Here is a 14,073-nt window from a genome sequence, read left to right as displayed (position 1 = left end):
AGGACTGAAATGCTTTATTTTTCATATCATCCTGTAAACTAGAATATCTTTGAGGCATTCTAAGAACATTTTATTCATCGAAATGTTGTATTTTCCTTTAAGAGTAATATTTTTTTTTCTCTATAGGAACAAAATAAATTGTTTTTCTTGTAAGAACTGTTCAATACAAATTCACTACATAAGCGTTAACCGCAATTTCAGTAAATGCATTCGAAAACGTTAGGCATATTTAAAGCACTGACATAACCAGAATTTAGTTGAGGAAATCTAAAAATATTTTATTCAGATGAATGTTATATATTCCTTAATAAATGAGACATTATAGTATCCTATATAAAAAATATTATATAATTTCAATAGAATGAACTTATATAATTAATTATATAATTATAACTTATATAATTAATAGCATGAAAGTTTTAATAAAATTCACTACGTAAACGTCAACCACAATTTCAATAGATTCACACCAAAAAGTTACGCACATCCAAAGCACTGGTACATTTCATTTTTCATAGCTTGAAAACCATAATTTAGTTGAGGCTTTCTAAGAATATCTTATTCATAGAAATGCTGTATGTTCCTTTATAAGGAAGAAATTTTTCTTTGTAAGAACGAATTAAATTGTTTCCCCTACAAGAAACTTTTAGTACAAATTCACTACATAAACATTAACCACAATTTCAATAAATGCAATCCAAGCATTCACACACATTCGAAAGACTGACATACTTCATTTTTCATGCCATCTTGTAAACCAGAATATATATCATATCTAAGAATATCATATTCATGAAAATATTATATATTCCTCAATAAAAAGAATGTTCTTATATCCTTTATATGGAAAATTAAATTGTTTCTTTTCTACAAATTCTTCAATGTGAACTCACTACATAAATATTAACCAGTTTTTCAATAAATGCACTCCCAAAATTCACACACATTCAACGGACTGACATGTTTCATTTTTCATATCATCTTGTAAACCAGAATTTCTTTCAGGAATTCTAAACAATATCTCATTGAATGAAATGTTGCATATTCCTTTATAAGAAATAAATTGTTTCTTTATAAGAAAAAAATATTTTTTTTCTGTATAAAGCTTTCAATATAAATTCACTACATCAGCGTTTCTCAACATTTCAGTATTCGTAGCCCAGTTTTCAATCATAATTTTTATCGCGCCCGCTGCTTACAATAAAATGTATACAACAATAATGTATATTGAGTATTTTGGATTCTGTTATTAAATTATTTTTAACTAACTGCCAAAACAAGAGTAAAAAGTGAACCAACGTTGGCGATAAACCACATCTTGGAATTTGGACAAACGGGCGGTCAACAGATGAAGCGAATGAAAGTGGAGAAATTTTAAATATTATATTTGAAATGAAAGCCAAACAGAGAGATAATATTTAAAGAACAGGAAAGTAGAAAAATTCGTCAAGGAAAGTTAACCTAGACGGGGTGAGTTCTAAATTTAGAAAAAAATGTATTCCCAGTTCTAAATTTAGAAGCTGGGAATACATTTTTTCGAATAATAAAAGAAATAAAGCAGAAACATGACAAAACAAAAGTGAAAAAAAATAAAAATGTTTGTGGAAGGGAATCCACATGACCGATGCCGTCCTGAGCATGCGCCGAGCAAACGGTTCCTCATGGGAAGATGGAGAATATTCGATAACGCAAGTTTCAATTTCAGCCAGTCTCATTCGAGTCGATCCTTTTATCGCTATCGAATCTATCGTGAATTTGTATGTTATATATGTTTTCGTGTTAATTGCAATTCACCATATTAAATATTCACGGCAGCAGATTTATAAAAACTCATAAATAAATATTTAAGCGGAAGTAAGCAAGCATTAGACAATAGTCAAACATCAACAAGTACACAGACGAAAGTGGTTCTGAAAATAAAGTCAAGGAAATATTCTCAAGAATACTTAAATTTTGGGTTTGCCAGTACTGAAGTAAATGAAGAAGAAAGGCCCATGTGTATCATTTTCTCAAAAATGTTGGTCTCGGACAGTATGAAATCTAATAAACTTAAAAGACATTCGGAAACGCTTCATAGTGAGTACGTCAACAAACCCAGAGAATTCTTCGAATTAAAATTAAAATCATATAAAAAGCAAAAATCATTTTTTAAAGAAACTTTATCTGTGAATAAAAAAAGCTTTAATTGCATCTTACAAAGTTCATATAAATAGCCAGATGTAAAAAACCTCACACCATTGGTGAAGAGCGTATTTTGCCACCAGCAATTGAGATTGTAGAAACTATATTTGGAGATAATTTTTCAAAGCAATTGCAGTCCATACCTCTTTCAAATGATACTGTTGCCCATCGAATTGGCGATATAGCTGAAGATGTACAGTGTCAGCTTTTCTCGAAGTTGCGTGACATATTGTTTTCAATACAGCTTGACGAAGCAACATATAGTAATAAAGATGCTCATTTAATTAAGATTGTTTGAATTTGTGATAATATGTCAGTAGTAGAAGAATTACGTTTCTGCAAACCAATAACGTTCGCATTATTTGCTATTTTAAATGATTTTATGAACAAGGCAAACCTAGAATGAAAAAAATGCGTCGGAATATGCACCGATGGTGCTCGTTCAATGCCCGGAAGATTCCAAGATACACAAGCACTTGTAAAACAAAAATCGTCTCAGTGCACACATTGCATGATCCACAGAGAAGCTTTGTCTTCGAAAGAAATGAATCCTAGTTTGAATATTGTATTAATTACTGTTGTAAATTATATAAAATAAATTATATAATAGTAAATTATATAAAAATGAGACCCCTGAAATCGAGAATCTTTTCCGCACTTTGTAAAGACATGGGTTCAGTACATTCAGCGTTACTATTTTATTGCGAAGCAAGATGGTCATCACGTGGAAAATTTTTGCAACGTGTTTATGAATTAAGAGAAGAAATCGTCATTTTCCTAGAAGAAGAAAACAGACAGGAGGCCGAGAATTTTCGCGATGGTTTATTTGTGATGAAATTGAGGTACTTGGTCGACATATTTGAGAAATTAAAAAACTTGAATCTTCAACTCCAAGGAGCAAATACACATATGTTGGATACGAGTGATAAAGTGAATGCTTTTTGTAGAAAATTGGAATTGTGGAGCAGAAATTTAAAGCAAAAAACCTAACAATGTTTGTAAATATAGATGATTGTACTAAAACTTACAAGGCTGAAGAAGAACATGTAAAAGTTGTTTTTGTAACCACTAAAAATCATTTAGCCATGCTGGCAAAGAATTTTAAAAAGTATTTTCATGCTGACGACAAACTGATAGCGAGTGGATTAGGGATCCATTTCATAAGATTCCCGAAGGGCTCTCAATTGATGAGGAAGAAAAATTCATAGACTTCACGACAAATGGCGAAACTAAAAGACAATTTAGTAATAAATCACTATTTGAATTTTGGGCAGGAATAAGTACGATTTTTCTGCACTAAAAACAAGGACATTTCACATTCTATTACCATTCAACATTTGTGAAACTGGATTTTCTGCTGTGGCTTCTTTGAAGACAAAATATAGAAACAGAATTGAGAGTGGCTATTTCTAATACTAAGCCTTTCTTCGAAAACCTTTGCTCTGCAAGACAGGCCCAAGGAAGTCACTAATAATTATTAAATTTGTTTTTAATTTAGTATGTTTTTATTAAGTACGTTTTGATTTAGTTTGTTGTTTTACCTTAATGAGTTATTAAATATGTCGAAATGTATTTTGTTTTCCATGTGTATCTGTGCTTTCCTTTCAGTCAGTTAATCCATTTTTTAAAATAATATTTTCTCTTGGATATTCTAGCGCCACCCTGGGGGGGGCGCCCCACAGGTTGAGAATCGCTGCACTACATAATATACATTTAACCACATTTCCAATAAATGCACTCCAAAAACTCACACACAATCAAAGTACTGACATACTTCCATTTTCATATCATCTTGTTAACGAGGATTTATTAGAGGCAAACTAAAAATATTTCATTCAGAGGAACTCTATATATTCCTTAATAAATGGAATAATCTTATTTCCTTTATCAGAAAAATTTAATATAATTTCAACAAATTCACTTCAAAAAGTTTCCCACATTCAAAGCACTGACATATTTCATTTTTCATATAATCTCGTAAAATTGAACTTATTTGAGGCATTCTAAGAATATATTCATAAAAATGCTGTACATTCCTCATTAAATGGAATCTTATCATATGCGTTTTAAGAAAAATTAAATTGTTTCTCCTTACAAACTTTTCAATACAAATTCAATGCATAAATATTAACGAAGATTGCAATAAACTCATTGTAAAAATTGCATACACATTCAAAGCTCCGACATATTTTATTTTTCATATCATCATGTAAACTGAAGTTTCTTTAGGATATTTTTAAAATATCATATTCATAAAAATATTGTATATTCCTCAATAAAAGGATTAAATAGTTCTTTTTCTACAAACTCCTCAATGTGAATTCACTACATAAATATGAACCAGTAATTCAACAAACATTCTCCAGAAACAAAGAACATATTCAAAGTACTGCATACTTCATTTCTAATATCATCTGCAAAAGTCACATTTTATTCCCAACATTTTAAGAATATGATATTCTTCTGAAAATATTTGAGTGATATTCAATATCAATTGATTCTGAACCGATAAAGTTTTGTTCTCTCACGGGAGTAATATCGGAAGAAGGCTTTTATTCTTTATTCTTTTCCTTATTATGTTTCGAAACTAAGCATTCCCTTTCTTCGAAATAAAATATTTCAAATAACATTCTTTTTTTTGTGCCTGAAATTGATCTTATTCTTTTCAGACAAAAATTGGAACAGTTTGGGAGCAATATATATGCTGAGATCATAAATACCTTTAAGGTAAATTTCTACCTCGGAGACTGTTCGGTACTAGCATTGTTTAGTCCTAGTGGTATTCTTTTAAAAATGAAAACAAAAGTTTTATATTTCGTAAAGGGAATTGGAACTTTTCCGAATATTTTTAGCATTCAATCCTCATTTCTTTGTAATATTTCAAACAAAAGAGTTTTTGACGATCATTTAGAAAATATTTTTGCCTCTAGAAAGAAGTTTTCGGAAATTAGAAATAAGGTTGTGTTCTTCATAACAAAGACGCTGTTACAATTGCTATTCGTATGTAAATGAGGATCATTCCATGCTACAAATGAAATCTGTAAAAAGAAAGCAGTCATTCATACAATAAAAATATTGAAATTCTGTCGTTTGTTACTTATTTAAAATACTAATTTTTTTTATATTATTTGTTTATTCCTTTTCTTTTTGTGCTCAAATGTTACAGTGTATCTTTCAATAGTTTATTTTTTTAAATTTTTATTTAAGTTGAAAATGGAAATATGCACCGAAATAAAAAATTTCCCAGGGCTTTTTCCTTAAAAATTCTGAGTCTTTTTCCTGTTTGCATTTGTTGGTCATTGTTTATATAAGAAGTCTCAAGCCTTTTCTGGACCATCGGCCACTTTAGAAGAAAAAAATGTAGATGCATTTTTTCCATTTATCATGATCAAACGAAATATCTTATAAATATATTTCTTTTTAAGTCTTTCAAATAAATTATTAACATGGATTAAAATCACCGAAGCATAATTAGTCAATAATATAATGACGGTTCAGACTCTTGGATGATTATCAATTAATAAGTTAATGTAAATCTTATCTGGCGCGGTATATGCTTTTACAGTGTCCACCAAGGGAAATAGAATTAAATAGATAGAGAGAGGCCTCTTTGTCCTTATTCATTGGTTGGGAATGGACTGCCAAAATGCTATTTTCATGAAGTTATCTTGAATTTTCAGCTTACTAATCTTTGTATATTGTTCACTACTACTTATTGATTCACCGATCACCGATTTTTTTCGTGAAAAATTCTTTATTTAATAATTAAACAGTAACCTGAAATAAGATAAAAAGGCAATTTCAATGCAAATTTTTAATTATTGATCATAATTTAGGCACAACAATTACCCCAGAACATTTATAATTTACAACAGTGTATGGTGGTAAACAACATTGTATAATACCGGGTGTCCCATAAATTTGTAAATACTTTAAAAATTCATAAAAATTGAAGGAATGAGTATATTTTAATGCGGTTTTCGAAACTGTTATTCTCATGAAGGGGGCTTTTTTTCATACAAAAAAAAAGAAATAGTTCAAATATTTGTCGATAGAGGGCGCTAATCACAAGAAAACTTACAATTCTACGGGAAAAATACTTTTATTAGCATGCAAGCAATTGTTTACATGCGTATCACACCAGTACTACAGTACTTGTTCTATGTGTCCGCCATCACCACAAATAACAGTTTGGAAGCGGGAGACAACACTGGTAACTGCATCACACAGCATATCCGGATGAATGCATGAGATTTCGTGGCGAATGGCTTCCTTTAACTGCACTAACGAAGTTGGCCTATGGTGGTACACCCGAGACTTAAGGTAACCCCATAGCCAAAACTCAAGGGGTGTTAAATCTCGTCGTGTGGGGCCCATTCATGTGTAAAGGGACGGCTGATTATCCGTTCTTCAGTAAAAGTTCTTCTCAAAAATGCCTTCACTTCGGTGTCGATGTGAGGAGGTGCCCCGTCTTGCATGAATGTCACTATGTCAAGGACATCTTGTTCCAATAAGGACGGTATCACTTCCTTCTGTAACATTTCCAAGTAACTTGCTCCATGTCTTCCATCCTGCTTTTTTACAGGGCTTTTCATAGAAAAAGGGCCTACAATAATGGATGCAGTGAAAACACACCAAACAGTAACCCGTGGTGAATGCAGGGGCTTCTCAGTGTAGGCATGTGGATTCTCATGTGCCCATATTCTACAGTTATGGGTATTAACTGCTCCATGCAAAGCAAAATGAGCCTCATCTGTCCACAATATTTTCAGCAGCCATCGCGGATCATCTTCAATTTTCACCAAAGCCCAATTTGAGAATTCCAATCTCTTAGTTGTATCATTTGGTAAGAGCTGATGTAGCGATTGCAATTTGTATGGGTACAATTGCAATACACCATGAAGGCTACGGTACACCGAAGTCTTTGGTATACCAGTTATTTGTGCCACTTCTCGTGCACTACTGACTGCACTTGTAGACTGTTCCCTTAGCGTGTCCATTTGCGAAGAGACATCGGGGGTACAGACTGTTGTTAAACGAGGTGACCACTGCGCGGCCGATGACACAAACTTCCAGTTTCTTCGAAACGGCGTACTAGGGAAACAAGTCCAGCAGGAGTGATCGGACCTGAACCTTTCTTAAATCTTTTCTGGGTCCTAAACTTTCGTAAGGCTTCATCCGCCGATTCGTTGCTGACATAAAACAACTTTACCAATAGTGCTTTATCCACCAGTGTCAGCATCTTAATACAAACCTTATGCAAACCTTTAGAAATGATGTGTCAATCGCTCACTCTGCCTTTCATAAGACTTTAATTTGTATATTTCTACTGATTTGCTTGTGTGCAGCACCCTCTATTGACAATTTTTTCTTCTGTATCAAAAAAAAAATCCCCCTTTATGAGAATAATAGTTTCGCAAACCGTATTAAAATATACCTAGTCCTTCAATTTTTATGAATTTTTAAAGTATTTTCAAATTTATGGGACACCCGGTATTGGTAAATATTGAATATTATATAACATTGCGCCAAATGCTGTGATACCTAGATACAACATCAAGCTATTAAACAGCAGCTTCTAGCATTAGGAGCCAAAATCTATAAGTTCTGAAACCAAACAATTGCCATATTTCACAGTCTCGGTTATTGTGATGATGTATGGGGGGGGGAGATTTGAACCATTGCTAACTGAGATCCAGTTCTTGCCATCAACTACAATTCATAATTGCAATGTCCTTTCCTAAATGAACTTAATATGCCTTAGCAATTAATTATTATGTACTTTTATGTCTTAGTTAATGTAAAAAATTTGTATTTTGGATTAATATACTAATTGTTAGTGAGGATAACTAAGAATTAGGAGTAACTGGGATACGTGTTAATATTGCATTTTATTCATTTTTAAAAGTACCTTGCAATTATGAATCATACTTAGACGACATGAATTGGATCTCAAATAGCACCTGATAAAGCAAGTCTAGGTGAAATCTTGGCGAATTAGTGAACATGTATCTTCTCGGACGGAAAAATGTAAACACGTACACACCTTTTCAAATTACAGAAGGTTTTTTTTTTTTTTTTTTTTTTTTTTTACTTTAGTTACTAATGTATTCAAAAAAGTCGAAACCAAAACTTTCAAGCTTCATTATTCATCCTTTACAATGGCCATTTGCAAGTAAAGTAAATGAGTTATTCTTGGATTTATAGGATACTAGCCGCCTTTGGCGACCAGCCGGTTCGCCAATCTTAATGTTCGTTAAAATGTTAATAATTAAATATTTTATGCAATTTCTACTTTAATAGCTTCTTCATCAAAATATTTTAAAACTTCAAATTTTGATTATCATATAATTCATTCATAATATTATAAAGGCCTTCAGTCATAACGTAATATGTATCTCTCTCATTTTCTGTTAGCACCCGTAGAATTTATGCTTTAAATTAAAGTGGAAATGATTCATCTTCAATTAATATAATAATATTTTTTACTGAAACAAAGCATTTTTTTTATAATCTGATTACTGAAAATAGAGTCACTCAGCGTTTAAACTTTATGGGCACTAAAGAATATCTTTTTAAATTTATGTAATATCTCAAGAGTTGGTCAACAAAATTTTCTTAGATTCATTATGAGCAGATCGATTCATTAACAATGTTTAAATTTAAGTGCATCAAACACTAAGAAAATAAAACGAATCGTTTAAAATAAACGGTTGAAAACAGGTTTTAAAAAAACTACTTAAAAAACGATGTACTTAAAACTATAAGCATATACAAAAAATATATAACTAACATAAATACAATTTACTTACAAAAGCATGCAACTAACCCAAAAATAATTTAAATCATCCATTGATAACGTTGTCATGGCAACAATCAGAACAGAATGCGCATGCGTGAATTTTCTTCGCCGGTTACGTAACGCAAATACGTAATTTTTTCTACGCCAGTTGGGGTAACGCTATGCGGATTAGAAATTTTTAATTTCCTTTATTCTGTTTTATTTTAATTCAAAAGTACTTCAGAATGAATCTGAAAGATTGATTCATTAACAATGTTTAATTTTAAATGCATCAAACATTAAGAAAATAAACAGAACCGATTGAAATAATCCGCCGAAAAATTTTAACCCTAGCCTCATTACTGTTGGGAGAAAAAAAAAACTGAAGCCTTTCTCGTTTGGCGCTGGGGATAATGGAAGATTTTTTTGGCGGAAAAGTTGGCGGAGGGGAAAATAGAAGATTTTTTTGGCGGGAAAGTTAGTTTTTAATTAATAATTAAAATTCTAATTAAAAATTCGAAAAAAGAAACCCCAGGTGCACATTCCCAACCTCCAAGGTATACATGTACCAAATTTGGTAGCTGTATGTCAAACGGTCTGGCCTGTAGAGCGCCAACACACACACACACACACACACACACACACACACACACACACACACACACACACACACACACACACACACACACACACACACATTGAGCTTTATTATAAGTATAGATAACTTTTCCGGAGTAAGATTTGATTTTCATTGTTGGATTTTCTCCTGAGAAATATAAGGTATTCAATGACCCTTAACAATTTTCATCGTGGAGAATTAAGAACATGTGCTTAATGTAATACAAACTTTATTATTCATGAATTTTGAATAATGTTTTATATAAGAAGTGATATTGCTCATTCAGCTCATCCATCCATTCTTTGAACATTAGCACATGCACGGGATCATTTGGCCCAAAATTGTCAGGCACTCACTCCTCATCTTAATATCTGTTTGTTCAAAAATAAAATATGGTCAAAATATATGAATATTTATCCAAACAAATATGTCCTTATTTAAGACATATGAAATTTTTATTAAAAAAACAACCGAAATTGAATGTAACTTTTTTTTTTTCATACCTTTTCTGATTTAATTTTCTTTTTCCATTCATATAAAATTTATTATTTTTAATAAATCATTTTTTTCTGATTAGAAATATTGAAATATATATATTTTATATATGGTTTAGATAAAAAATGGACACACACACAAAAAAAAAACTTAAACATACAACTTTGAAAATTCACAACTTTCGTCTTTTATTTTTATACATTATATTTTTATTTTTATTTATATATTCAAAAAACACTTTTATAATTCTTCATTCAGAATAAAATGAATTGTTTTCATAAATTTCAAAACAATATATTCATATAATGGTACTTTTCCGTTTGCCGGACGCAAAGGAAAAATCGCCAAATAATGTAGAATTCCGCGAAATTTGCGGTTGGCTCACAATTGGCGACATTTGCGACATTTGGCTAACGGAAAAGTACCAAAAAAGAATACATTTTATATAAGGATTTGCTGTCTTTTCCGCCAGTAGTAAAAGGCTCGATTAGATTTTCTGGTGTATTTTGAATCCGTGTTCTGTTTCGATTCTGTATCATGATAACTTTTAATAATTTCATCAATATATGACGAATCCGAAGTATCATCATTTCGTTTATCAGTAGGAACACTTAGCGAAAAGATTGCTGAATCTCTGCTGATCACATTCGTACAATGTCATAGCCATAACAGAAAAAGAATTTTAAACGCTAGCACACGCAGAGATTAATTTGACCCTAATCGTTCTGCAAAAAAATAGATATATTATTTCATTGATTTCTGTTGTTCTAATCTTCCTCTTCTAGTTCTTCCATGAAGATATGGGAAGTAACAAGTAAAAACTTTTATAAATTCCTAGAATTTATAAGCAAAAAAAAAAAAAAAAAAACCGTATGTGTGCTGCTGGGTTAAGTTATTATATTTGCACTATTCCATCCCATAGGTAATGTTTATTATTTTATAGCAAATTGAAATTAGATATTTTTAATTTGCCATATAATCTAACATTATAAATATTCGAAATCGATTGATATACACTCATCAAGTTTGAAAGCTAAGTATTATCAATGACCCTTGTCTGTAACAAATATATTATGGATTATTGGTCTGTCCTGTCCTGGTCTCTGGTATAGCTTTTACCTCTCATAAATTCGTGTCCGGCCTTTTTTTCTGTATCAATATCTGAAAGTTTGCTTATTCTTATAAATATTCGAAATCGATTGCTAAAAGCTGTTAATTAAGCCATCAAAAAATATTTTAATTAAACAGCTTGTCCCTAATATTTCAATCTCAATAATTTCTGAAATAATATATACAAGATTAGCATGTAGGAAGGAAACATTGTAGCATTATTGGCATTAATTCAAACCTTGGCATAATATGAAACTTTCTAATACCCACTAGAATGGTCTCTTCAAAACTTTCTCTCGTAGTCTCTAATAAACTTGTAATGTCAAAGAACACCTTGCAGGGCATTTGCATACAATAGTTACAAATACTAACATTTGGCTTGAATTTAGCCTTTTTACTGAATCTATCGTGTCATCCTTGGCGAGTTATTTGGCGATTAATCTCTTGCACATGGTTAATAATATCCAAAAATCGAATTTCTTCTGTAGACACGCTTTTCTTAAGAGAGTGAAATAAAAAAATGACATAAAACTGCACTTGTAGTCCCAAAATCCCATACCAAATTTGGTACATTTATGTCACTACGTTTTTCAATTATCGCTTTAACAAGCTTTCAAAAGGCTGACATACAATCAACACTTGGTTGGTTTTGTCTCAAACTTTGACACTATAAATGTTAAATATGTGCACTGAATTTTATCTATTTTGCTTTCTCCGTTTTCTAGTTATCGTATTGAATAATATCCGAATAGACGGACAGACAGAATTCCTCTCAACGAATTTTTGCTCAAAATTGGATAGTAATCTTCAAATTTGATATAAATATCGTATACCAAATTTGAACCGTCTGGCGGAAAGCGGTTTTGAGTTACCTTTGTTACATACAGACAGACCGACGGACATTTTCCAAAATAATTTTTCGAACTCAGGAGGTATAAAACGTAAAGATGCGTCAAACTCTCGTGTTCAAATTCACATGACGATTAATATACGTTCTCTGTACTATGTATATGAGGAAAAAAAAAAGGATTAGATGAAATAAGTTGAATGAATTCACTCATAGTTAAAGTCACGGTTAAATAATTCTGAACTTCAAAATGATCCATCACCGATCTCATATCACAACATCAAGGTTATTCATAGGAAATTCAACGGAAATCAAATATAACCAATATTCTCGACGAACCAGCTGGACTGATAGATAGAATGCGATGAAAATTCAAAATATTTCTAAATGTCTGCCTACCCTCTACAAATAACCCAAATCGATTATTAAAATCCGTTAATCATCGTATTAAAATCAAACCATTTTAATTAAACTGCTTGTCTTTACTATTCCCATCTCAATAATTTCCGAAATAATACACTGAAAATTCGAATGCAAATCGAAAGCATTACACTATTATCGGCATTAATCCAGTCCTTGCTATAATACGAAAACTTTCTGATAAGAAGGGATTAGATGAAATAAATGGAATGAATAGACTCGAAATTAAAGTCGCGGATACATAATTTTGAGCTTCAAAGTGATTAGCTCCAGCATTGCTTCGAAAATCGAAAATGCACAGTACCATTTAATTAACTACGACAGGCCTCGCGTCCATTAAATTCTCGGTTACGCCTGATTGAAATGTCAGGTTTCCCGCAAACTTAGAATAGTGAACTAACTATTCACCAATCGGCTACTAGTTGCTGTATCGATCGGATTTACAGAAAAGTTTTGGAGAAGTTGGAAAATCTAATGCATACGGTACGTCACCTGAGATAGCTGATATTTCCCGAAGGTTTACCCATTTGTGTTGTTTTAATTGTAGATTAAGCAATGGTAGCTGGTTAAGAAAGGAACAATATTTTTGTTTTGTAGCTAAATTTGATCAAAACTTAGAATAGTAAAAGAATCATTTTCTGTGTTTATAAAATGTGAATATATCTGTTTTTATAATTATTTCATTTATGGATTAAATGATATGGGTATTCAAAAGAATATTTTCAACATAAAATTGAAGTAGTTTAATCCGTAACTGGAGGCATGAATTTCATCATGCCGCCAGAGACATGGAGTCATCATGACTCCACTGTTATTTTTCTCTTTTTGTCTTTTGAAAACATAACACATTCTGGAAATCATGCAGCTACCAAAAATATTAATATTAAAAATCTTAAATGATATAATAATAAACGCTGGAAGGATTCTATTAGAAATACCTAAAAAAATATTTCAATCAGTATTTACTCTGTTTAAATATTACGGAATTACATTAATGTTAATAACTGTTAGAATTGAATTAATGAAATTGAAGAATACAATATTCAGAAATATTATATTCTTTTTGTATTATTCAGATTAAATGTAGTTTTAGAGACGCTGCGTCAAAGATTCTAAAATAAACAACAAAAACTTTGAAAAAGAGTAACTCGGTTATACGCACGAGTTCATACTTAGACTTTTGCCAACATATTATTAAAAGAACAACTTGAAGGTACTGAAAAGATGATTGTATTGAAGGACAAAATACCACATGACAATCAGAGCTAATGAACAATGCGGAGTTACTTTGAATTCCGTCTCCAGTTACAGATTAGGAATTAATAAGCGGTAAAATATATTTCACTACTGATTATTAATTTTTAGAAGATATTTTATTTAAGCATTCCATTAAAGTGTATGATATTATTGAACTGACTGTAACAGTATTATATATGTTATTTACAAAATTTGCGGCAACTTGATACAAAATTTGGCACCAAATGCTTGTTGCTAATTTATATATTCATTGTATGTACATATCCTTCACAATTTCTTGAATTAGTGTACATATTGTTTGCTGATTATAAAAATTGACACACCTCCACACATGGGGCAATTTCAACTCTATAAATGCTGCAA

This window comes from Argiope bruennichi, chromosome 11 (genome assembly GCF_947563725.1).
Source record: "Argiope bruennichi chromosome 11, qqArgBrue1.1, whole genome shotgun sequence".
Classification (NCBI taxonomy): Eukaryota; Metazoa; Arthropoda; class Arachnida; order Araneae; family Araneidae; genus Argiope; species Argiope bruennichi.
Note: the sequence above shows the minus strand (reverse complement) of the source record.